A 23483-nucleotide genomic window follows, 5' to 3' on the forward strand; every position below is an offset into this window, starting at 1 on the left:
TAGTAAACACTTTCTTATGTTTTAACATAAGAAAGTGTTTACATGCTTTAAGGAAAAAAGTTTATTTTTAAAGTTAAACAAGACCGTAATGTTAAATGATTTCTTTATGACATTGATGTGTAAATATGACATTAACAAAATCTTATACTAGTTTCAATTTATTTATTTTGATTTTATTATATTTAAAGTAAAACTTCTAACAGCCGAGTCTCTCCACGGTTTCTACTACACAATGCGCCTTTTAGATAAGCGGCGCTTTGAGACAAAGGACAAAACTTTCACTATAAGCTTAATGTGGTATTACGGTTAATTCTTCTCTAATGACTACAGGACCTCTTTGTCATATCGGTGAGTTGCATGTGTGTTAAATCTGTTAAAGAATTTAAATGATAAAAACACATGATTATTACTATATATATGCTACCCAAAAATCGCTCTTTCTTCGCCCAACGCTTTTTCTCTTTCAGAGTCCTTTTCAGCTTTATCCACTAATCTAAAAGCAAAAAAATTATACATTTACTAACAATCTTAAGCAACATCTAAAACTTTCCTATGCTGAAATGGAAATTATTCTTCTTGTGCAATAGTATTTATAAAATTGTAATTGTTATGTAGAATTTATTAACAGCTGGGCAGCTAGTTGCCCACGACACAGGGAATCCCAGTGCACTTTTTCTTTTAATCATCAAATTCAAATTCTTTTTTATTATGTGTAATAAACATTTTCCCCTTTCGAGCCCTTTTGGAGACTGTATACAGATTCCAATCTTTATGTCAGGATAAATCGTTTCAGAAATGTATACAGAGCTCCTGAGTTATTTTTATCGATTAACATATTACTCTGTGTGCAATTTAAATTATAAAATTAATTTTATATAAAATATTTCCATTCCATAACACTGTTGGCACTGTTACAGTTTCAATCGCATGAACATTTTCAATATACCGGAAAATGCACGAGGTTTACGCAATCAAATCACTGCAGTTTTCCATTTAATAAAAGATGATAAACGTTATTATTATGTCCTCAATATTATAAATAACAAATTTTATATTATCATCTTTGGTTATTACTAACATTTCATTATAGAATTTAGTCTATAACTACCACTATATTCCACATTAAGTATATAGTGAATTTATACGTTAAATATATTTAAAAAAAAATTGTTAATATTCTGAGTTGTAGATGGTATATTGTATAATTCGAGACGAATAAAAGGTTGGTGCAGTTTTATTTTTAAAAAAATTGTACCCATTCTTGAAAAAACCCTTCAATTCTAAAGCAACGGATCGTTTGACATATTACACTTACAAGTGTAAAAAAAAAATCACCACGTCTTGCGGGTTTCTTGAAGTATGTTAAAAGTGTATCAAATTAATAAGTCATAAAATTAACTAGCTCTTTTATACTGTATAAATAACTGTAGAACATTATGAAATGTCTGCACCCGGTAAGCGTTATTTATACGGTATCTTTGGTTATTTTCAACGTTTGAGATATGCTTGCGTGTTACAGTAAAATAAATCATTTGCTTCATGCTGTGGCACACCATTTCTAACGCGTAAATAAATAATAAACGTAATATTTAGGGTATTTGTGTGTATTTTCTGATCCAGAGTGCAGACAAGAATATCAAATAAAGCTATTACGTAGGCCGGACTATAATGAGGTACGACCGATATGATGACTGCGTGTTCACCTGTTTAAATTTTTTTTAAGTCGGTGAACTCACTTTCCGCACTTAGACTCTCACTAAGTCTGGTGTGCATAAGTCTTGGCTAGTTAAGCCAGTCTAGCTCCTTCCAGAAAGACAGATGTCTCCTGGACACATGGCAGGTTTCACGGAGCGACTTCACTGCTCCGAGGATTTATGTACGTTGGTTTACCACAGCCTTGAATTCCAAGACACTTACTACCTTCCAAGTTGAGTATAATTTATTCAGAATTACATTTTTGTAATATCTTAAGAATTATTGTGTTTTATGTATATACGTCCTATGTGTTTCGTATAGCGACACACCATTTTGGCAACCGCAATAAAAAATCCTCATTTCTCACTATAGCCGCAACCTAACGTGTAAACATCATTCGAGCCATAATTTATTCGCGACTGCAAAAGACACATTCATTGTTTATCTACCCTTACAAATTATTAATCACCTCGATTAAACATACATTTTCATACCAGTGCTTGTATGTAGTAGAGATATTATTACTATTTAGATGGAACCTCTTTCCTTACCTGTACCCTACTAAGTTTTGATGGGAATTTTAGGGTATTATTCATTAAAACTTCGTAGGGATATAGCTTTGAACAAATTTGGTTTCAGCATAATGAATAACGAAACGGAAAGCGCTGTTACTTGCAGGAAGAGATTTTGAAACTATACGTGACACTGTACATTTATGCTGTGTATTTGACTTGCACTGTCCAGCGTCAACAAGCTTGTAGCTTCCGCTAACTATTTGAGCGACCTATTTGTGAAGCATATGGGGAGGGTTATTATACTATAATTTAATAATATACTTAGAACATATAGCAAATTTGTAAATCTTTTCTGTTAATGTTGTGTGTTAATTGAGTTATCTTTAAAAAAAAATTTAAGACTTAATTGTATAATAGTATAATATTATTATTTTTATATTTATTTAAATAATAAAACGAAAATTTCGACAATCTGAGATTTTTTGTATATAATAGGAAGCTAACCTGATGTTAAGTAATACCGTCGCCCATGGACACTCACATTGCCAGACCGCTCGCAAGTGCGTTGCCGTCCTTTCAAGAATTCGAATTTCAGTGGGCAGCTAGTTCCACATAGTATTCGACTCTAATGAACGCAAATAAAAATAATCACAGAGCTCTGTCTTACATGGCACAGTACAATACGCCATAATGGTAAAATAGTTTACCATATTAAGTAACATACCATTATATTAGCGCAATCCGTACACCCTACTCTATACAATAGCGAGATAGAAGTATTCCCATTTAACCCACGTAGACACCAAAAACATTATTCCCAAAATACCTTAATATGTACAATTGTGAGTCTTATTGCTTTAGCATAAGGTATAGAATGTTAGAAGCCTCTAAACCCCCTATTTGTATTCGCATCACCTAATACTCGCCCAACAATGACGAAATTATACCGGGACATTCGATAGTGACCTCACTCTTTTAGGGCTATACACTAGGAACCCACCCTGCCTTTGCTTGAGCATGCTGTATATTAATAAGATTACAATTTTTGTATAAGTGTGGGTTTTATGAGGATACGGAATTGAACGCTTTGATGAACGCCATATAGAACGGATGAATAAGAAGCGGTAACAAGTGGGACAAGTTGGACAGTGTTGAGAGAAAACAAAGAGTTCTGGCCTAGGCTTTAATTGTTTTGCCTAGAAATCTATTGGATCTAATAGAAACCGCGGAGTTCCCATCTCTAGACAACATGCTTTTTTTCAATTTAGTGAAAAGTTTGAAAAATGCTAATTATTTCATTTTCTCTAAATCTTCTTAATTTTTTTTTATAATCAAACCTCTTTATTTTTGTATTTAAATGATTAGGAACTATTACAATTAAATTGGTTGTTGTTGAGACCTTTTTTATCGAAATAGATAAGAAATGCTCTGCCCGGGAAGCTGGCAGAGCATATCACGATTTAAAAAAAAAATATTTTCTGGACTTAAATGTTAGAACTCTTTCTAAACACTATCAGGAACTCTAGAACTATTGTGTTTGCTGCCAGAACTCTAATTTTGTGCTCTGCTGGTAAGTGCTCTGCTAAGTTCACAGACACTATGTCCAGAGTGTTCTGAATTTGTCGATTTACCAAATATAAAGCTACTTTCAAAAGTAATTATAAAATATATAAACATACGTAAAATGTTTCCATTAAAAAGCCATCCGCACTCAAAACATTATTCTTTCATTTCCCGATGGGTTATGTTTATGAAATAATAAGAAAAAATCTTGAGTAAAAAAGCAGAGGGAATACACAATATAACTCAACTCTCGGGGCACGTGTTGCACTGAATTCTACGTCCATATTTTGTGTGTGATTTTTTTCTATCACATAATACAAATTGTTTGGTCGTTGTCAATCCAAATCCTATACTTCCGCGATAGACGCATTATACATTAGCATTTAAGTGGCATTTGGAACCCTAATTAAACCTTCAAAGAAGAAAACAATATCTTTGAAGATCAAAAGCCCATATAAATAAAGGACAAAGCGAGAATGTTTGAGTTCACTCATTCGTTCAGTCCCTTCGTTCATTATTCACTCTCTCGCCACCTTATAAGCCCAAAAAAAGTTTAATATGAGGTTATATTTTATGAAAACCAATTTCGCGTATTTAATGAAAGATAATTTAAATATTAAGGTTTATGAGTGCCTTGTTATTTATTTTCTGCGAAATTTCAAAAATAAAGCTATTACGATAAGAATATAATATAATGTTTGAATATTAAGACTTATATAACGGCATTGTATAATTGTAAGAGTTTATAAACTCAAAGTTGATAGCGAAAACATATAAAGAATCTTATTTCAAAACAGAACAACATTTTTTTAAATAATCAGTCGTAGAATTCAAGTCAAGGTATCTTCTATATAGCTACTACAGCTAGAGGGCCGAGCCGAGGGCCGAGGGAAGTATTTCGTAAGCACTTTAGGAGGAGGGAGTGTGTCTTTGATTTTCTTATTTGGTGATTACGTCAACAGTAATTATTTACTTTTTTACAGATATTACCTTTACATTGTCTCGGCTTGAAAATGAAATGCATTTTCGAGGATTCCTACAAAAAAATTATACATTGTACTATTATTTTTGAGAACTTTGCTTACTTTTGTTGACAAGAGGGGGGGATAAATTGCAGTAAATCTGCTTATGTAGTACTTGAACGGCCCCTTAACAACATTTTATGATAAACACAAGTATGTATGACACGTATATGAAACCTCGCCCCTAGATTCCCCTACCTTAAGGATTGATTCATCTGTTTCCATCAAATTGTATTTACGCGGCGTTGACAAGAGACACGTGAATACATAAGTTAAAATAGTTCAACAAAAATAAATGGCTTATTATAAATGAGGACTTATTTATACTGGATATAGGCAGAGTCTTAGTCCCACTTAGTGCTACTTAACCAGTAGCACTAACTTAAATTCAGGACATGATTAATTAAGTTCCTGGTATATATTCGTTTTATCAGCCCTATAAATATATAGGCATACATTTTGTAGGGCCGTTTGTAATCCTTAGATCAAATTTGAAGGGACGAGTTATCAAACTTGAGACATCAAAACTTATCAAATTAGTGGACAAAGATATTGAATAGATTACGTATCACTTAGAGATTAATAAGAGCTGGAGTTTTGCAATTTTTCAGTTTGAGCATATTTGTTAAGGACAAACTACGAACAACAAACCATATTCGTGAATCTTGATTATATTTAGTGTTAATATGTTATGGAAGAACTGGGAACCGTGATACAAATACTTTTTACTCCACTCTTTCTTCAGTCATTCATGTCTGAGCGTCGTGGTCAGTAGGGAAACATCTCGAGCGGATAGTCTGTTTCCACCGGTTCCTGTCCATCGCGTTCCTTATGACAGTGTTCAGAGTTGAGGACCATGATTCACTTGGTCCATCTGGTTGGTGAATGGACACGTGATCTTTGCCTTCTGTGCTACCAACTACAATCAGTTTCTCCAAGTTCTCATCACCTCAAAGAATTCTCATTTTTTTCTTAAAAAGCCCAAAAATATAATTGAAGTGCATAAAATTACTTATAAATAAATGATTTTTTCTTCAACGTATAACTGTTTATTTAATCGTCTGTGGAAGAAGGATATTGTACTGTTCTTTTAAGCTAACGGGAGGATCCTCGACTAGCCGAAACCACTGATTGGCTGGGCTGGCCCCAGGTTGAGAAGTTTCATATATGGTTGGCGACCGGAATAAAATCATTAGCGCGTAGCGGTATCATCGCAGCAAAATACAAAACAAAACTTAAAATACACCTTAATAGCTTAAACATTTAGTAAAATTCCTGTTCCTGTGTTTAGGCTATGATGAAAAATTGCAGATTGGTGCCTATGATACACAGATAATGAAACATTAGAATTAAATTAGAAGAAAACCACCTACTAGGTGGTATGGTCGAAAGAGTTTAAAATTTATATAAATGAAACAATAGTAGCTATCATTTGTTTTTATCTATGAATAAGTATGTTTTATATATTTATTGTGCGACTCGGCGTGTTTTCTTTTCTTGCCTCAAATATGACCATCCTTCCATATATACTTCTTTAGTCTCTCTATCTGTTCTTTACTTTTTCGAAATTTTAATCGACTTGTCCTTAAAAAAATAATTCGCAGCAACAAAATTGAAACCTTAAATCCAATGACATTTTAAATTTGTAAATACTTCATTGTTTTGAAATCATCCGTTGTTCGGTTTAAATTCGTTCGACACATTGTTTATTCATTTGTGATAAAGCAATACGATTTTAATTAATGTTTAATGTTTTTATTGAAGCCTTGCAAATTGAATGATAAACATATCATCGTATTAGTGTGGATTAAATAAAAACTTTATCATTAATTCAAAATCGTTACCATTGACCGTCAAACGCAGATTCATTAAAACCAAACAATGCGTAGGACTTTTTATAGTAGAAATGACATCAACAAAACGGGCTCATGATAATTACTCTGAGATACTGATATACAATACACGTAACTGTATATATTCATTTATATATATATATATATATACTATTTCCCTATTATATATATATGTCGGAGAAACACCTTCCCCAGTGACCTCATCAACAGTAGTTGCAGATTTGGTGGGCGTCATGAGGGTAAAGCGCGAGCACAAAACACGACGATTGTAGTTTTCACAATATTTTATTTACACTGATATTTTATTAATAATAAATTATAAGTTTTAAGACCGAGCAGTGAGTTCAATGCACCAATCTAGCGACCAAAACTCAGGGATCCAACTCGATCCGTCTCCACTTCAAAAAGGCCCCGTAACAACCAACTGACTGGCCTATATATAGATGGCGCTTCGACCCCACTCGAGCAAAGTGCTCTGCTCTGATTGGTCGTTTGTTTAATAACGATTACAATCTTATAAATTAGAAAAACGTACCTAATTTTAACTAAAATCACTAATTTGGTAACAGAAATATGTTTTAGGTTTTATAATATCGTAAAATCGCGTATTAAGTTAAATTAAGATTAATGCAATCTGTTTAAATGATAAAGAGAATTTAATGTGTTATTGTACAATCAACAAGCAACTCGTTGAATGGCTTCCTCCGACATATATATATATATATATATATATATATATATATAATATAATACGGAAATAGGGATTCATTTATCTATCGACAGATTCTTATGAAATTTGCATATTCAGTAAGTCTGAGAATCGGCTACTATCTATATTTCAAACCCCTTAGTGATCAGGGGTATCCACCCCAAATTTATTTATTTAATTTTTCAGACAAAACATTTTGTTTTTATTTTTTATGGTACAACATACAAAAATACATACAACCCTTCTACGATCAACTCTTATTTTTAATGTACATAGGTTATTTTTATTGAACTTTAAAAATGTTTCCTATATAAATTAAATACATGGCAAGACGATGTTTGCCGGGTCAGCTAGTTCCCTATTTCCGTTGGTCACGGCATCACGTGTTAACGGCTGGACCGATTTCGCTAATTTTGTGGCTTGTTATTCAAGAAGGTTCATATGAAAGAACTTCTTTACTTCACCATATAAAGTAAACATGACTTTAGTTACGATAGCAAATTTTTTTTCAGTGCATAGCGCTTTTACAATTCAAACTTTTTTCATGTAACCTTAGGCGTTAACATACCATTGACAAAATGCGTGCTGAGGACGAGGATGGGGAAGAGGACGTAAGAAAAATGAATATCGTAAAATAAATGCTTCGATCGGAGTTATTATATTGGTAAAATACACATAAAATAATTACAGTCACTAATTGTTTATGGCATAAATCTTGAAAATCCATGGTTTTCACATGGCCAGTTATATGTCGCCTGTTCCCGTGTCGGAATACCATCAAAACTAATTTATATACGTGCCAGAAAAACAAACAAAAAAATGTTGTATATCACAAAGTATTAGAATAATAAACGCTTTTTTAGTTAATTATACCAATTCTAAATTAATATACATAGTTAAGACAGGACAACGTCTGTCGGGTCTGTTATTCTATACAAATGACGCAGCGTCCACTGGCTTGCATTATAGTCATTACTTTTATTTAATAGCGAGAATGTGACTTGTCAAAAGGCATGAATAGGGTAATTATATTTCATGTATTTAAACTCTATACTCTATGAAAACGGAATGTATCGATTGGCGCTGAATCGATGCATCCGTCACTACTCGCCAGTGCTACGTCACTGCTGTGATCAGAGTTTTTTTTAAGTATAATAATAAAGTGTACTTTACTTTGACAGTATGTTATTTTTTCTCTTGTGTATTATAACCAATGTATTTCAATTTCAAAGAAAAGGTGGCAACCCTAGAAATAACTAACAATACACATTCTCAATTATGGCAATGTACTCTCTCATAAAAGAAGTCAATTTCACCTCTTAACGCACTTTCGGATACAATTTTTTTGTTGTTTTTTATCGAAATACAAAAGCAGATGTCAAGTAACGACCAATTTCCGTTTAGTATGACAACGTAGTTCAATATCCGGAGAACGTGAGGCTTGAAAAGTCCTTGATACCTGTACTTTACGAAGGACACACGGAGGACACAATAGGGAACATACACCTACGTGACTATTAATCTAATGAAATCATTTTATTCATTAGGAGTAGGAAGTACAACTTAAAAACTAATCTTTGTACCTTCAACAACAAATATGTAGAAAGGGAAAATATCGATAAATAAACAGCCGTCTAGCGTACGCAAACCTATAGTACCGAGGATACTTTTTCTACTGCCTCGTAATCTGCATAAAAGTGCAGTTCTTTTTCCAAGGATCGCCCAAAAGGAATCAGTGTGATCCTAACAAAATAGGTCCGAATCACTTCAGAAACACGACAATTTCAACAGCATCCTAACTTCATTATAATGAACGCGCAAGGCACGCGGCACTACAACTAACCCATAGCCAACATAGCAGCTAACTGAACTTGTGTCTTGGCAGTTAACAATATTTTGATAAATTCGAAAGATGTTACGTGATAGTGTTGTGATAAAAGTACTCTCTTCCTAATCTTCCTCTCTTCTAAATTTATAGGATTATACCGAATGAAGCATTATATAATATATATAGAAGAGTAGATATAATTAAAACACCCTCATGCATTGCAGTCATGGTAGCAACTGGTCCAAAACCTCGAAATACGATTATTGCTTATGAAATTCTGTTTACACGGACATAATAAATTGACAAATCCATTGTGAGACAATTGTCGCCAAAGTGGAAGAGCGAGAGGTGTGAATGTTTAGAAGAAAACTTTTTTATATTCTTTCGAGCGTATCTTCGAGACAAGAAACTCTCTCCATCCAAATGGCCTTAACTGCGGATTTGTGTCGTCAATGTGTAAATTAGTTTGTGACATTTAGCTTGTAATTTGAACGTAATATTATAGTGTATATGCCACTGGTTAATAATTGAAATATGCTCGACGTCCCGGTGGACAGAAAAACTGTGTCCAGTTTGTGTTTCAACCACGCCAACTTCTTTTCCATTTAAGATTATGTATACAATAAATAAATAAAAATATGTAGTTGGCATCACGTAGAGTTTAGTTCCTTATCTTTGAAGAAGTATTGTGTTAGTTCATATGATTAATTAAATACATTATCAACGTTCATTTTCTATGAAATAGCTTGGGGTGAGTTAACATTAATTCTCAAAGTAATAATTATTCCTTTTAAAATTACCACCCGCGGGGCTAATTGCCTTTGTTCTTCGCGTTTTATGCCCCGGACTTAGAAAAAATACTTTAATGGTAGATTGTGGATAGATTTCATTTGCATCCTTGCACCAGAATTTTTAATATTAATGTTAGTAAAACTAACGGGTTTTACCTTGTATTATTTTATGCAAATTACTTATGTTAATATAAAGATGCTGTTATTCATGCAAACGTTTGTTCAATTCAATTTCTCAAGACTATTAATAGGTAGAAGTTGATTTAACATGAGGAGCTAGGTTAGTTAATATTATTCCTTTTTCTTTCTAGTATTGTATTTTTTCTAATGACATTAAAACTTGTAATGTCATAATGTAATAACTGCCTTATAATTGTTTTGTGTATTTGTTATTTATGTGGTCGTTAAAACCTTGGTATAAGGATATCAATTTTAAAGTCGTAAGCTAACCAAACTTCCATTCAAATGTACTAATAGAATTTGTTATCAAAATTTTTTAAATATTGTAATAGATAAATAAATATTTTTAAACAAAGTCAAATATTTGAAGAGTTTTATCGTTTAGGCATCAAAGTAGTTTTATGTTTTATCGATACTGATAGCAATCGGCGTTAACCATAACTTTTGCCACAGACCATAGAACAATGGCCGTGAACCAGAAAGTATCTAAGAAACAACTATTATACATAACAATTTCTCTTTTTGTACATTTAATTTCTCCCTTACGGTAAGAGTCACGTTACGATATCTAAAGTTAATTCTGCACATGCGCATCAATAGGCTTGGCGGTACAATTGATTGTGTTTGTTTCCATACATCGGGAAACCATCTCCCTTACAATTTAGTCGGATGGCGTATGTCCCAGTACGGGTGCTACTTTGGCGGACGTAAATTCGAGAATGCGTTTATGATAATTATTGCGAGCGTGATCTATGTCTTTCAAAAACATGTCAAAATAATGGTAATGTATGCAACATTATCATTATTTTGACATGTTTATCTTCATTATCACTGTTCATCTCATCTATATGTCGCAGCCAACTAGCTTAATTAGCCGTTCAGTTAACAGCCTAGCCGTTTAACTAAACGGCGCCGTTTGACTAGCGGCCTGAAAGATGTTCTGAAGATACTATAAAGAACATTTCGCTCTTAGGCCGGCTTACCAACTAGCTTCTCATATAAAAAAGGTCCCCAAGGATTAATATTGATAATGCAAAATATCATATACGCATTTTATATATAGTTTTATAACTGATCGTGTTTAAACTGTCTTTATATCGGAACATAAACCCAGCCAATCTACAGGAAAGAGTAATAAAATTTGTGCCTAGTCTGACTGTCGGGAAATTTTCTATTCATATAAATTTATCACAGGATTATTCATACCTGTAATTGTAACAGAAACTGGTTTTATTCCCTTCAGTATTTAAAAGTTGACTATATTTATTTAGTATGTTATATTATTTAATGATAATTATAATCTGTTGGCCAAATGCATCTCTATTTCTGATAATTTTCTTTATAGACAATTTGGTGTCATGCAATTGGACAACCTTCTGCGCTGAACATAATGTCGCCGTTATTACCTACTATTATACAAGAAAATGTCTCGAGCACCGCCGGGATTCGCCCTTAAAACACTCCAGAAAGATTTCTCAGAAAATTACATCGAAAATCTAAGTGATTGAAATACATACGGTATTCCATAATTGCCTTCATAAAGTTATTATATAAGCAGAATTTACTATTTCAATTTCTGTTTGAAGAAAACGTGGAAATTTCCTTATTTTCCCTGGGTAAATAGTTGTTTATATAAGAATATTAAGCGATTTTTACAACATTTCTTTATTTATTAACACTTCCTTACATTACAAAATAAAAATTGAACATTATTTAATGAAAAGGAGGGCAACTGGCGGCCATATCGCTTTCGAGCGATCTCTTCCAGACAACCACTGTGAGTAAAGAAAAAAAACAATTAAATTACATAAGATAGGCAAGTGCAAAAAATACATATTATACACAGTTATTAAGACAAAACTAAACAGGAAACAAAAAAAACAAACTAAACTAAAAAGATGATACATTAAAAATAAAAAGTAAAAATGCTGCGGAGAACGATTTCATAAGTAAATGGAACCAATTGGAATTGGGAAAAAGGGCTAATTATATTGTTGCCATTTTAACGCCATCTCCGTCGAATATGCAACACTATTTGTATTCGCTTTTTTTATTTCACCGAACCCAAGGAGACCTGGTTACATGTCGATTCATATGTGTGCAAGATACGTGTTAGGACTTATAGGACATACTACATAAGCTGTATATATCTGAAGACATTTTTAATAACATTGTTAAGATGAAATAAGAGCAGAGCAGACGGAAAATGGTTAAAATATAAGAGTATTTCCTCCAAGTTTGATTTTGTTCCCTTTGGAATAGAGTCTTGGACCTTGGGGTTCATGTGCACAGGCGCTAATTAAAGATTTAGGTTGGCGCCTGGTACGGGTGACCCTAGAGCTGGTGCTTACCACGTTTAAGGCAGTAGTCTGCTTTAGGAGCCGAAAAAGGAGCGTTTTTTCAACAAATTTTTTGAAAGGGAAGGAAATGAATGCTGTAAACGAAATTTTGAGACGATAGTATATTATATATCAAGCTTATAGACAAGCTTTAAAAAACAATTTTTATTATTACAAATTATTGAAATTTGCCAAAGTTGTAACGATTTTTCTGGGGTGCCTGGAGTGTGCACTCGTAAATCGGTGCCGGTGATGGAGGTCGTGCGATGCATCTGAGATAGTGGAACCAATTTTTTTTTAGTTTTTATAAGTTCATTTTCTATATGAACTAAAAAAATACCGAAAAAATGACGAAATTCCAAAAAAAAACGAAGTTTGAAAAAAAAATTCACTTTTTTGAAGAAAAAAAATTCACTTTAAGTTGCAAAACAAGTAATATAAATAGTACCTTTGTCCAGCTTTTTTAGTTCCAATAGAAGATAATTCAATACTGAAGCTAGATCACTTTGGTTTTTTTCGATCGGACATATATTGTTTTTACTATCGCCGGCACCGTTTTCCAAAACTTGTGTAAATGAAAACTCGAGAAAACGGGCTGTAAAGTTTTCAGTCCAAAAAAATTTAAGTGTTTGGATACTTACACTAATTAGATGTTAATCGGCTATCCCCGGGCCATACAATAATCCTTCCTCTTCTTCAAAAATGCTTCGTTTTGGAATAGATTTAAGACAAAAACGAAAAATCGATTTTTTGAAGCCTGTAAAGCAGACTACTGCCTTAACGAATTAGTATCGCAATACAGCGATGGAATGCTGCCTACGTTAAAGGTACACTGCCACACGATCAAACTCTGTAAATTTGTTTTAATTTTCTATTTATTATTTTTTAATTATAAATAATAATATATTTTGTTTATTATTATACTATATAGATTAAGAATTCTTTTGAAGTATTCTTTTTCATTTGTTTTTAATGTTAAAAAGTTCTTTATACAATATACACGTTATCTATACATGTAACTAAAACAATGGCCATTTCATAATTTACTGACATCGGCCCATTAGCTCAGTTGGTTAGAGCGTCGTGCTAATAACGCGAAGGTCGCGGGTTCGATCCCCTCATGGGCCACAATATATTTTTGTTTTCAGTGCTGTTTTATTTAGATTTTTCTGCATTACATACATTGATTTTTAAAGTACATTATCCTTACTATTCATATTTAGTCGGGAATCGAAGCCTTACCAGCTATACGCCACGTGTCTACATAATAAACAAACCAACAAAACCTACAGACTGCGAAATGAGACTAAAATGATTAATTATGTAGAATATATAGAATATTTTTGTGATATTTAAATAAACTTTATTTAACCAGATAATGCGTTATGATAAAAGGTTCAATGTATTAAATACCTTTTTTTCTGTTAGTGTCGTTTTTCCTACTGTAGAATAAGGCGAAAGATAAAATTTCTAACGCGTGTACATAAGTACATACACATGTTTTTGTAATGAATTTTTACAATCAAGGTATAGGAGCCATTATGTCACACGAATAAATGCTTTTAAACATATATAAAATGATACACTTTGCCATAGTTCAGAACTACGATTATACTGAAAGCATTTCCACCGGAAATTAAAATCATGGGACCCCTTTAAGTGCAATTTAAAATGTGTCTTTAAGTATGTGGCATTCAAATGCTCTTTGGTATGCAAATCGTGGCCCCGAGTTGTTTCAAGATTATACGCTCGCAAACTGGTGCAACTGAGATGTAGGTTAAGAGATGGTAATGTTTTTCTTGGGTTAAACTTCAGTCAAGTATAGTTCGTAAACCAATAAGTTCATTCTCAACCAACCAAGCAAGCAACACTGTCAACTGTCATTTACAAACGTGTGCTTAGGCCATACTGCCAGGAGATAACCGAATAGTCTAGAAGCTGGTGATGTTAGGAAAGGTCGGGAGATAAGCTGAAGATAGAATGGTGTGGAGGCAGCAAGTAGACGTATCGGTTAGGGATTTGCAAGAGATTTGCAGGACCTTCAGCAATTGAGACTACGAATTAGAACAGAATATAGTTCCTGCTATACATCTGTACTGGCATACATGTTAAATCTTTAAACCAAGCATAAACTCTCCAGTTTTATCTATCAGTGACAAACGTAATAACATGACATATTAGTTTACAATTTTCACATTTTTTGATAAAATTGATGTTAGCCAGGTAAGAAGGTATTCTTTAAGACTTAAAATCTCACTGATTCATAAATACATCAGTTTTTTCACCGACGGCCGCTTACAATACTCAATCCCAATTAAATTTCATCAATCAGATTGAAATATCAATCTTTACACTCGTAATAATCCATTTCTTATAATATACTTTTCAATAATCGATAGATGGCTCAAGACTACTATCGCTTTAGAGTTGAGTAGAGTTGGATGGAGTGAAGTAGATACAAAAAAAAGATTGTATTACAAATGAATAGAGTAGATTTAAGTAGAGACTTAGAAAAAGGAATGTGAGGTAGACCAGAGATAGGAAAGTAGAGTTGAGTATGACATGATAATGACACAGCAATAATATTTACTCACACAGGTCTTCACTACACATATCAATAACTTTCATAAATAATCTCCTTTAACTCGATATGTAAAAAACCAAATATATATGATTTAACATATCACTGTTTAGCAAACCAAACACCATTCCACTTAAGAAATTGCAGTCCTGTTTGATCTTCCACATCAATTTTTCTTTTCTGGAACCAGACAACACTACTATTACTAAAAAAAAAATTTGAGAGTCGTAAATCACCCCTAAAATGTGTATACATACACATCTATAATGCCAGGTAACAAATAAGTTAACTCTTTAATAGTATATATCATCTCCTAAACTAAAATCTTCTATTGCTTGAGATCGCAGCATCTGTTGTCCTGAGTACCGGCAAAGTGCTGGGAACAAGCAAAGGATGCAATTTATTCCTGTTTGTGAGACGACTGTATTAAATAGAAAATATTACAATCTTAAATGACATTATTTTCTCTAATCGGGAAAATTGTTATACTCAACTTAATATAAATTAAAACGTTCAATTAATTATTGAACGAGTTGTGCGAGGACGCAAATATTTAAGATCTTATGTATCATATAAAAGTTATTCATGTATTGTCCAATCAAATAAAACGTAAACTACTATTTTTATGTTAATACAAACATTAAAACCATGACTTTAATGTATGAGAATTCTTTATTGAATCATAATTCATTTCATATCATGTGAAGAAAACTGTTATGGCTTCCGATGAGATGGATACGGTGTCGGAGAGGTCTTGTCTTCTCGTCCGTTACGTGGCCTATATTTGAGAACTCGGTCATAAGTGCACATAAGTAGCTTAGGATTAAATATATATTAACGGAATGTAATTACAACACAAAATTATACAGTATATATTAACCTACATAGTAATTAATTCGAGGAGCAGTGTTGTCCTAGTGGCTTCAGTGTGCGACTTTCATCTCTGAGGTCGTAGGTGCGATCCCCGGCTGGGCACCAATGGATTTTCTTTCTATGTCCACATTTAACATTAGCTCGTACGTTGAAGGAAAACATCGTGTCGAAACCGACTTGCCGTAGACCCAAAAAGTCGACGGCGTGCGTCAGACACAGAAGGCTTATCACCAACTTGCCTATTCCATTAACAACTGATTATGAAACAGATACAGAAATCTGAGGCCCAGACCTAAAAGCATTGTAGCGCCATTGATTGATTTATTTTTTTACATAGTAATTCATTGGTTTAACACCAATTGTAAATGACTTAACTTTGACAGTATGTGCAGTGCTTATATAAGACATTGTAAAAATTGATATGACATTTGCATGCATATTTATATATGGCTGATTGTGCGAATATTTGTCAAGATCGATCTTATTGTACCACTTATCTTGGCAAATAAACGATCTATTATTATTATTATTATAAAAATACGTAAAAATTATAAATCGAAAATTAAAAACAAATTTTAAAAGGTTGCAGTGTAAATTTTACGCTGGCAGCATATCCTCGCTGTATTCCGATACTTCTTTGTTTAGCCAGGAAATCAGCAGCTCTGGGGTCACCAGAACTATCTACCAGTCGCCAACTTAAATCTTTAATGAGCGCCTATGCATCCTACTACTGTGTGAACCAACCTTCAAAAAGTCTCTTCTCCAAAATTAGTGTTCAAATATTAGATTTGAAGTGTAAGGCAGATATATTTCGTCATCATATCTATAGGTATCCAACCGTATCCAAATATCCAGGTATCCAGGGCGCCTAGTCTATGTATCTTAGCATATAACAAAATGCTAAATTATTTCGGGTACCATTTTCTTAATTCCCCTTTTTTAACCCATATTTTAAAAATGATTATTTTCAATTTTAATTTTCGAAAAATTATCTTTTTACTAACGATTCAAAACATTACACATTTACTAACAATCATAAACGACATCTCAACCTACCGCATGCCGAAACGGAAAATATTATTATGCAACAGTCGTTTAGTTATAAAATGTAAGTGTTATGAAGAAATTGTCAAGTGTCGTTAACATGTCGAATGGAAGAGACTACCTGCCCACGACACAGGGAATCATAATGTAGGGGAACTTCTTTTTAACTAAATATCTTTTAATATCATTATATATAATAAAGTTTTTTACATAAAAATCGCAAAATAGAATAAACTTATTTCCTAAATGGATTATTAACACAGTTCTAGTTAGTATTTTTATAGGCCTATGTCGACAGACAACCTCACCAAAATGGTTCATAATAAATTTTGCTACGTGCATAGATTCAAAAATACGACTATTTTATAAGAGTTGCATGTAAGTTAAAAAAAGGTCAGAGAATAAAGGGCTTTTTATTATTTATAGTTAATACTTTGATAGCTTTTTTATTAATGTATTATGTCTAAATACACCGAGATACAGTAAAGCGTTAATTGATATCTTTTGTTTCTAAACCAGGCTGCTTGTTGTGCAATTCAATTAAGCACGAAGCCCCTACATAAGATTTAATTAATACCATTGATCAATACGAAACAAGTGATCAGTGTTATCGCAAGTAATAAATGCACTGCTTACGTATAGTCGATATTTACCAAGTTCGAGACGTGATCAACATTGTAATACCTTGTGATTATGAGGTTATTTTCGTTGAGATTTCGCCTTTAATAATCGTATTTACTAGTGTACGTGTCTAAAATAAATATTATGTTTTCATTTACTCCTTGTACGTTAAAGATTAAAATAATGACATTTGGAAATGGCCTTTGTCAATAAGCTGTTAATCAATTGCAATACTAACAAGAGGAAGTTTAAAATGTTAATAAAAATGTGGTTTAGAGTCCAGGTTCTATAGAGCTATAGTTTCATGGTCATGGTAGCTGCAGGAAGGTGCTGCTCTCCGACACGGATGCATTGTCCGAGAGTCCAACTGAATTCCGCAGGACAAACCCTCTATTTATATGCAGAATCTGTAATGGACTGGTCTTGGAACATACAAAACAAATAAAATACTTTTATTCGAAGAGGCACTAAAAAGCATCACAACGCATGTGTCACGGTTATAGTGGAAGAAGTCATGGTTTGAAGTTCAGCCAAATCCAGCTACACACATATTTATTATTATTAATAATGATATAAATCCTTGCGTTCCAAATATGTTTGTACGCGTTAGCGAATATGTTTGTTCAGGTTATAACATCATCGTAGTGATCTATAGCCGCCCGTGCCTACTAGCCCAAAAATTTGCGTAGATTCGAATTATAAAGTGTTAGTCTAGTGGTTAAACAGTACACAAACATCTATAAAGTCTTGCGTTCAAAATATTTAGGCAGATATAGTGGCTGAGCGTGCGACTCTCATCCTAGGTCGTAGGTTCGATTCCCAGCTGAGCACCACTTGTTTTCAGTTTAAGTGCGCATTTAATATACGCTCGAACGTTGAAGGAAAACATCGAAAGTAAACGGGATTGCCCAAAAAAGTCCACGGCGTGTATCGGCGTGCAAGCACATGCTGCCTATTAGATTAACAAATGATAATGAATCGGATACAGAAATCTTATTCTTTTATTGTTATCGTATGGGCAATACTTTCGTTCATTGTTTTACCAGCATCGTACCAGTTATAATGTGATGTTTGAGGATATCATCAAAACATGTTTTCATAGAATATTTACGACAAAGTTGGAACATTAAGTCCTGGCATTAGCGATGTCGAAAAGTTAACTTGAAAACTTGTTACATTTTAATTAAAATTCTTGTAATACTTTTAGCCAGGGATGAGCTTAGGGCCAACGCACACTTAAGAACTTTTTATTTATTTTTAGCAAGTTGCCTCCCTGGCTTAAAAAACAATGGCAACAGACTCAGAGGTTCAGTTTTTTTAGAACAGGGTGGCCGGGAGGATCACCTGATTTTAAGTGACATACCGCCCATGGACACGCTCAGTGCGAGAGGGCTCCCGTGTGATTTGCCGGCCTATTAAGCATTGGTACGTTCTGTGATTCAAGGACCTTAAGTCGAATTGGTACGGAAATACTTCAGTGCGCAGCAGGTTCCACATAGTGATGGTTCGCGGCAAAAACTGTCAAAAACTGTTAAAAGCACTCAATTGTGTGACTTCGGACGTCGAGGTAATACGGGGCGGGATTTTGTATTCTGCCTCGACGTCCGATACTGAAATTCAGCTGAAAAAAGTGCAGAGAAGCAGCTAAACTTACGAGTTTTATTTGAAGACATCTATGAGTAAAACTAGTTGCCCAATGTTGTTCATATAATATGAACAACATTGGGCAACTAGTAGTACACTCTTAATTTAATAAAATATTTAATTCAATTGACGAAGAATTAAAATGGCATATTGCCATGCTGGCTGTCCCAAACCACTAGGATATTATATAAAGCATACCAATTAAAAGGCCGAGATCGCACTGGCGAATCAGTAAAATAAATGTGTCATGGGCGGAAACACTTAAAAACAGTTGTTCTTCCGGCCCTCTAAAAAATTTACGCGTATAGAAAGGCTGTTCTTCCTCCGACCTAAAGAAATGATCCTGGACCAGTCTAATCACTGACAATTCCGAAGGATAAGGTTAAGGGCGAAATGTTTTATATAATTATGCGGTCGGGAAAACTTCGTTAGCGCGATTCAGGGTATGACGTCATCATACTGATTGCACCCGCTATTGTGATTAGGCGTTAATACCTTTCATAAAATATTACGTTATACAATTACTTGATAAGATTATTTTTGTAATTCATCAAATATGTTAAGTATAATCCAGCTATCGATTAAGATTATTTATTTACAACATCTAAGACATTCATATTTTTAATGTTTGTTTTGATATTATAAAATAACTAAAATAATTGAAAATCATTTTTAATTATCGGGATAATGACGGTGGCCGATATCCGTAGCAATATTATAAAATTGAATGATGCCTCATTTTGAAAGAATGTATTTAAAATTTTACGTTACCCCCAAAATCTTGAGAAACGTAACAATAATTGTAAGGTGTATCTCACCTTCAACTTGAACAGTAATAAATTCCTTAAAAATCCGTCTCTAAATACACTAAAACTTAATAATTAACATTTTTTATTTCTTTTGGTTGAGACAAAGAGAATTAAATGTTTACACGATAGTTTTTTATTTATATATGAATTTTATTTTTTGTTTTGGAAGTTAGTTTCGTGGTTATAATTTTTGCGTGAAATGCGTTACGTTAATCTATATAAAACTAGTACTAGTATATAAACTCATAAGGTACCTACGCAGCGATGCGAGATTTTTAGCAGTTATAATATTTTATCGTCCGTATTCCATCTTACAGTCCACTAAATATTATATGTTCCGAAGTAGCAGGCTGCTGCCGCTATTAATAATTGTTTTAGCAGAACAATAAGGCTTTAAAAATTTCATCTTTCAACATTAGGAAATGCGTAAATATCATCGACATTTGATGTTTACTCGTTATTTTGGGAAGCCGAAAAATAGGTCACGAACATTCTCAAGAGAAAAAGTGTTCGCCCTTATTGGTAAATAACGACAAAAATTCAACAGTGTCGTCTCAATTTGTTTTTGAAAGTCAAAGTCAAATAATTTATCTCAATGAGTTATTAAAACGGACTTATGAAATTCAAAGTTACAAGTTAAAAATATTAAAAAAAAATGTCTAGTTAAAGAGAAATATGGGAAGAAACTACCTACTTACGCATTTAAAATAGTTTGAACAATATTTTGTATACATTGATTTGATAATTATATATGAAGACCACGTACCTCGAATAAAAAAAACGACTATACTTAAATAAAATAGGCACACGTTATAAAAAAAACAATGTAGCAGATAACTAAATTATTGTGATTACGCGATGCCAAACATATTCACAAATATTGCAAATATAGATTTTACATTATTCTTTTAAAAATAAAAAAATAACTACATACAGCCAAAAACTGTGTGAGTTACGTCAAGTGTTACTAACAACGATTAAACTAATTTATATTTAATTATTTATAGGTATGAACGGCGATATGAACGAGCGTCAAATAAAATATCAGAATTTATATATTAGAACCATTAATAAAATTATTCTACGATAAGACGTCAAAGCGGAATCCAAAAATTACGCAAATGTAAAATAATTCTTCCGTAACAATATTTTTATTTGATAAAAACAGTTTGTTAACTTTCTTAGTTGTTTTGCACATAAGTATTATTTACATAGAATAGTATAGCCTACACATAAATTATGCGCGCCATCTATGAAGTCAAAAAAATCTTGTAATTTTACTTCAAAACCTAGATGAAAAATGATCGAAACACGCGTCTCCATTATATCGGTCTTTTTGACCGTTATATTCCGCGTGTTAGAGGTATTTCTTAAGGACTGAAGCGAATGATAACCACACTTATATGTGAATAGATATAATAAAATTTATTATACCTTAAACATTTTTGAAATTTAAAATCTCTATCTATCATATAAGTTGATACTTAAAAACCTACTAAAAAATCTGCAAATCTTTGATAAAAAGCAAACATACTTTATATATATTCCCTACCCAAACATAGTTATTTCATAATATCATTAAATAAGACTTTCATAACATCTAAATATAAATCTCTATGAACAAAATATGAACAAAGTTTCCTCCGCGATGTAGGTAACTTGATTTTGATCGCAAACAACAATATTTGCCGCTGTCCAATCAAATGAAGCAGTTCTATTTACGGACAAAATGGAATTATTTTGAGCTTTATTATATTGTTCATCATTTAATGGTTTTATATATTAGGTTTATTTGTGGGAAAGGTAAATTTGTTTCGAGATACCGGATTTATGGTAGATGGGCAATTAAAAATTGCGCCGACAAAAATTGTTTTTTTTTTTAATAACTAGCCTACGGGACGCACAAAAAGGGCATTGCAGCCTATAGACACCAATTTTTCGCGGGTACGTTTAAATACAGAAAAAACGGTGTCTTGTACTGCTATTCATCAATTCATCAGCCCACCTTCTTTTTGGCCTGCTCACTCTTATTTTCCTGGGTCCATCTGTTGTACCTAATATCGTGTTATCTGACGAGCCCATTACCATTTAAGTTTCAATACTTGTCATAGGTCATCGGTTCCTTTAGGCTTTTGTTTAATATACTTTTGTCTTAGTGTATTTTTTATATTTCTTTGCGTTGATCTATTCATTATATTATTCTTAACCTTTACTGTGAACACCTAAGTTTTGCAACCATATAACATGGAGGCAAGTTTTTATCTACTATTTTTTTTGTGTAATCATAATAGTAATTTAAGAACTTCTTCCATGCTGTGTTAGTTACAGAGCAAGGCAACCGGGGCTACAGAGGGACAACAGAGACTCCGGGGAAAAATGTTTTAAATTCCGGCAAGTTATCAATTATATTTTTATATGTTTGTTAAATACTAAAATAATCTACATGGTTTCACAATAAATTATTGATTGAAAAACTCGACTGAAAACAATTTTTCATTTTATATGGAAAATAATTTAGGATGCCTCCTGTCCTTCCCGGGGCAACATAGGCCTCCAGACCGCTAAATCCGGCCCTGGTTAGTTATTTTTACAACTATAGCCTTATTATTTAATTTGAAAAATGACAATTGCTAACCTAGATATATCAACAGGTAGATCGACATAATCTATACTTTTTCTATACAGATGAAATTGAAATGATGAAAAAAAAATATAGTAGAAGAAAAATATATCTCCAAAGAAATATTCGTATATTTTTACATGTTTATAAATTAAACAATTAACAATAAGTGTAGCTAATTTTATTGTAGGCCGTACACACGACTCACCAGTTTAAACAATTAAGCCGTGTACGCATATTAAGTTAACTCGTCTATTGTGGTGTAATCCGCCCATGCTTCGAGATTCTAATTAGGGTGAGTTACACCCTACCATTATCATTTAGTCTACTATCACTAAACTAATAATTAATTCAAATATAACTGTCAAGATCTCTGTCAACCCCTCTTCTGCCATATGTAACATACATACTTTTTCAATATTTAAAATTGAATGGTTCTTCTAAGGAAGGGCCTTAGGAAGAAATCAATAGGATATTGTGAACGAAACACAGTAAGTAAACTTTCAAAGATATATTTGAAAACGTCGAGTCCATTTTTGAATTGCCCCCTGTGGGCCGTGGGCCGTGGGCCACAGCCACGGCCAAGCCTTAATAAGGTATTTACTGCAGGCACAGATTCTAGATAAAAATAAAATTACTTCAAGCGTAAACTACACACGCTAATCACCACATCTGCATTTAATATTTGTATGACATATCCTAATATGTGCTTTTTTATCACAAAGTAAATTTAACGGAAAGAGACAAAATATTGAGACAAATTTAAGCGGTGTACTAACACCGATTTTGTATTGAT

At 32.9% G+C, this 23483-nt stretch overlaps 1 non-coding gene across 1 annotated transcript; it reads left to right on the forward strand.

Annotated features, from left to right (window-relative positions):
- Positions 1–13549: 13549 nt before the first annotated feature.
- Trnai-aau lies at positions 13550–13623 on the forward strand. Its single transcript has one exon. It is a non-coding gene; the product is annotated as a tRNA-Ile (tRNA).
- The last annotated feature ends 9860 nt before the right edge of the window (positions 13624–23483 follow it).

Source organism: Pieris brassicae, chromosome 1 (genome assembly GCF_905147105.1).
Source record: "Pieris brassicae chromosome 1, ilPieBrab1.1, whole genome shotgun sequence".
NCBI classification, from domain to species: Eukaryota; Metazoa; Arthropoda; class Insecta; order Lepidoptera; family Pieridae; genus Pieris; species Pieris brassicae.